Consider the following 5,583-nt stretch of genomic DNA (forward strand, 5'->3'; position numbering starts at 1 on the left):
TACACAAACATACAAAAAAATTGAAACCGTCACAGAATTTGTAACGGTTTTACTGGTTATAGGAATTGTACTGGTTTTAATGGAAACTGTAATGATGCCTATTGGTCTCTACTGGTAACTACCTTCCAAGATGGCGCTGACCAGTGTTGTGGCCTACCATCGCTCCTCTCTGTTTATTATGTTTCTTTTTTGTGTTCTTTTATATTTTTGTTTTATCCTTCATTTGCCGTGGGTTTATGATTGCAGAACCCTGCTTCAGATTCGTTCATTTGTTATGGACCTGTTGATCAACAGTGGAAATAAATACTTCTTTCCTCATTCTGCACTGCTACCGCGCATACAGTGTTCTCCAGCTGAGTGTGTGTGCTGCTTGGATAAAAGTTGATGAGTGGAGTCCATGTCATGAACTTTTCCCAACCGACTATAACAGATCAGTGGGTCGTGGTGGGGGTTTAGCTACAGTGTTCAAACAGCAGTTTAAATGTCGCCGTTTATCATGAACTAGCCTACTTGAGCTTTGAAGTTCAATTGTTAAAACTGGACTTATTTACGCCTGTTTTGGGTGTGGCCAAATAGGCTTTTACCCAGGACTTTTTATCCTCTATTTTGTTACTGTGTGATCATATCTTAATTGTTGGTGATTTTAATATTCATATTTGTTGTCCTGGGAAGCCTTTGGTCAAGGAGTTTTCAGACTTAATGGACTCATTTAATTTGATCCAACATGTCTCAGGCCCTATACACATGAGAAATGACATACTTTAGACCTTGTTTTTTCCTTAAGGTTGTTAATTTGTTATGTTGATGTTAATGACATTTGCATTTCTGATCATATATGCCTGTTATTTTCAGTGTAAATGTGCTGAATGAAATGAGGGTGAGTCAGTCCTCTTATGTTTGTTCTCGTGCAATTACTTCATCTACACCACAGGCTTTTGGTGAGATCTTTAGTACCTTTTTCTGATGTATCATGGTTGGAGTCTGCACCTCTCACGGCTGATCCAGATGAGTTACTTACTGTTTTTAACTCTGTTTGCTCTGAAGTCTTGGACTCTGTTGCTACTTATAAGATTAGGCGTTGTGAGGCAAATCATCAGCCTTGGTTAAATTAACATATCGTGTTCTTAGACAGCAGTGTAGGAAGGCATAATGGACTTGGAAGAAAAATTTACTTCTGATCTCTCGTCAGATTTTATGACATTCACTTCTTAGGTATCAGAAAGCTGTAAAGGATGCTAAAGTCGCCTATTTTTGGGGGGGCACCAGGACTGGATTGGTAATCGGGCATACCGGCATTTTCCCAGTGGGCCGACGCACTTAAGGGGCCGACAGAATGTTTTTTTTTTTGCCGAGGACCATCACGCAGGCACAGCGAGCAGCCAGTGGCCCATTGGTTTGTCTCCTGTATTGACAGCGTAAACATCCAATCGCTATAGACGGAGCGATTAAGTATTTTGCTCCGCCTATATAAAGACCGCTTCACCCCGACTTCTTCCTCATCGGCTTTTCCCACGTTTTCACAGCAGATTTATCAAGAACAGGCTTGCTCTGCGGTGAGTGATGCGGGTCAAAGAGCAAGGCAGGAGGAGAAGAAGAGAGTAGTTGAATCGGTAAAGTGCTTGATAGGGACTCGCAACGGAGGCAGAAATCTAACCTATCGTAATGTGTGTGCACGGCTGCGCACCATGAGTGTAGAATACGTAAACAGTTTTTAATAAAACGTAAATTCTTCCCCCGCGATTTTTTAGCCAAGTCAAGTCAAGTGTGGTCATATAGCTTTCCATGGGCCAATGCGAATAAAGCTAGATTTAAATAAAAAAAAGACATGATATTTTCGGACCTGACATTTTATTCTTATCCAAAACAACATGTGATATGAGTGTGATACATAGGCTACATAGCCTACATACACTACCAGTCAAAATTTTTTGAACAGTAAGAAAGATCCTATAGAAAGATCCAAAGATCAGCATTCATATGAAATAAAAAGCTTTTGTAACATACATATACCATTCAAAAGCTTGGAGTCAGTATTTTTATTTTATTTTATTTATTTTTTTATTTTTTTTCCATGGGCCAATGCGAATAAAGCTAGATTTAAATAAAAAAAAAGACATGATATTTTCGGACCTGACATTTTATTCTTATCCAAAACAACATGTGATATGAATGTGATACATAGGCTACATAGCCTACATACACTACCAGTCAAAATTTTTTGAACAGTAAGAAAGATCCTATAGAAAGATCCAAAGATCAGCATTCATATGAAATAAAAAGCTTTTGTAACATACATATACCATTCAAAAGCTTGGAGTCAGTATTTTTATTTTATTTTATTTATTTTTTTATTTTTTGGGGGAAATTATAGAAATTAATACTTTTATTTAGCAAGGATGCTTTAAATTGATCAAAAGTGACGATAAAGACATTTATAATGTTACAAAAAAAATTATATTTCAGATAAATGCTGTTCTTCTGAACTTTCTATTAATCAAAGAAACCTGAAAAATGCTACTTAGCTGTTTTCAACATAATAATCTTTCTGCAGTACTGACAGTCCTTGTTGTCCACTTCTTCCAAGCCATTGTTTTTGCCATATTCTTTTTTGTCATGGTTTCTTCTTTCTTTCCGATAAAATAACTGCACAGACCAATTGAAGGGCTATAATCACTTTCTCACGAGAATTTATGTGAGAAAACGTATTTTCGCTGATGGTCGGGAATGCCTCTTCACTGAATGTTTTGTAGTGTGCGCGCAGCTATGACAAGACGACGACAGATGAGAACAAATCTTGTTGCATAGTGTGAGCAACACAGTGATTTGGCTAGTCTTTCAATCCTGTAGTGTAAGCCTGGCTTAACACAACAACTAGTCAGTTTGCCTAAAACCCAAAACCTGTTAACAGCAAGTCTTGTTTGGTACCCAACCTGTATTAACAGTCTTCTATCAGCCAAGAAGTTGACTAAATAATGTCAGTGAAGAGCAGAAGCAGGAGACAAAGTGATGATAAAAAAGGAGCAGAGTTTATTGAATAGTCTTAGTTGTGTATGTTTCAATGCTCAGACTTCGTCTGACGAACACAGATCCAACAAGTACTGTTATACCAAACTGATTCACAACATCCCATAAACCTTGAATTTCCATAAACGTTCTATTTTATCTCTTATTCATGAAGACAAACAGCCCTTGAAATGTGACAGTCATAACACTAAACAAGGGGAAATGAATATAAAAACTATAATATAAATGACTAATGAATATATGAATCAATGAAATGAGTATATACAGTAAATGGTTAAAATGATTATTATAAATGATTATATGACTGAATGGAATAAAATGATTAAATGATAAATGATTATGAATGAATGAATAAAAGAAAGTAAAACACAACACAAATGTATGGTTACTCTCTTGAAACAAAACACACAGTTTGCATTTGAGGATCCTCAGATCCTTCTTTTGAGACAAATGATCACAGGCCTCAAGTTCATAGAAATAGCACAGCATGCATATATATTGTCCAGACAACACAGTACAGAAAATGTACAAATGTATGGTTAACAGTGTTATATACAGTATGTCAAATCAGTCCGTCAGAAAAACGGACTGATATGAAACGGACTGATTTTTTAGTTAGTTAGTTGTTATTGTTGGCTGGATAACTGTAGCAGGTTTTAAAAGCCCTTTGAACACAGATCCAACAAGTACTGTTATACCAAACTGATTCACAACATCCCATAAACCTTGAATTTCCATAAACGTTCTATTTTATCTCTTATTCATGAAGACAAACAGCCCTTGAAATGCGACAGTCATAACACTAAACAAGGGGAAATGAATATAAAAACTATAATATAAATGACTAATGAATATATGAATCAATGAAATGAGTATATACAGTAAATGGTTAAAATGATTATTATAAATTATTATATGACTGAATGGAATAAAATGATTAAATGATAAATGATTATGAATGAATGAATAAAAGAAAGTAAAACACAACACAAATGTATGGTTACTCTCTTGAAACAAAACACACAGTTTGCATTTGAGGATCCTCAGATCCTTCTTTTGAGACAAATGATCACAGGCCTCAAGTTCATAGAAATAGCACAGCATGCATATATATTGTCCAGACAACACAGTAAAGAAAATGTACAAATGTATGGTTAACAGTGTTATATACAGTATGTCAAATCAGTCCGTTTTTCTGAAAACGGACTGATTTTTTAGTTAGTTAGTTGTTATTGTTGGCTGGATAACTGTAGCAGGTTTTAAAAGCCCTTTCAAATGAAATATGAACACAGTTTGGATTAAAATCCTCATCTGTCCCTCGGGTCATTTTGACCCCAAAACGATTTTCAAAAAAATTCTAAAAATTGTGTGTTGATCGTACTGGTCAAACTCTGGAAGTTCCTTTAAGATCCATATTTGTTCACAGTTATCTGTAAGCAAACAGCTGATATGATAATGTATGCAACTGTTGTGTCCCTGTGTGATGTCTAGATGTGTTGTTTGCTGCTCTTTTCTGCCGCTCTCTATGATTTTAGCTTCATGAGGAACTATTTGATTTGAGCTCAACAATGGCACTATATTGTCTTCTGTAGATCTGCTTTAGAGCTGAAATTAAAGGAAATATTGCATGTGTAAATATAATTATGAACATAGATTGCTGTTTATTGCTGTGAAGCTGCTATGAACATTTACTTCAATAAAGAAATGATCATTTCATCTGTGTAACTGACATAAACTGAAAAAAACAAAACCTTAACATTATTTTATACAACTTTGTTAAATTAGTAAAGAGACACATTTATCTTATGTAAATTTCAATTAGCCTGAAAATATGAACCTTAAAATTGCCTCTAGTTGATCAGGTAACATAAACGTTTCTTCTTCTTCTTCTTCTTCTTATTATTATTATTTATTTATTTTTTGGTACAATAAAACACTTGGTAATTAAAAAACATAGTAATTAATTTCCATTACATTTTCTTCTTGAGAGTATTCTATTACTTAAAGCTGCACTCCGTAACTTTTTTTGGCTAAAATGATCTGAAATCAATATTTGAGCAAGTGCATAACCAACCAGTGTTCAAAACTATCGCCTTATTTTAGCCTGTTTCACAATGGTTAGCTTATAATAATGTTTTCTAATTTGAGTGGTATGGGCAGGTTTTCACAGGAAATTCGAGCATGCTGCTGCGTCATTATGTCACTTCTGTAAACATAAAGAAGTTGTCCCTGCTACTAGGCTATGGCATGTGAGGATCCTGCAGGTGGCCGATCCTTTATAGCCTTTTCTCACAGCAGCTGGAATAATTAAACGTATCATTTTGATGGCGGATCGTAATCCAGAAAGTATTATGTGTTTATGAAACACATGTGAATGAAATTAAATTACAATATAAGCTTTCTGGACCAAAAATAAAATTTGTGTCATTTTTGGCCTTTGGGTAATTTTGACCCACGAGGGACACTTTTGTTATAGGTTCGAGAGGTACGGATGAGTTAATATTACATTTTAAGCATAAATGAATACAAATAAGTGTTCAGTTTAATGTGTGAAACTTT

Source organism: Sinocyclocheilus grahami, unplaced genomic scaffold, assembly GCF_001515645.1.
Source record: "Sinocyclocheilus grahami isolate Dianchi unplaced genomic scaffold, SAMN03320097.WGS_v1.1 scaffold757.1, whole genome shotgun sequence".
NCBI lineage: Eukaryota > Metazoa > Chordata > Actinopteri > Cypriniformes > Cyprinidae > Sinocyclocheilus > Sinocyclocheilus grahami.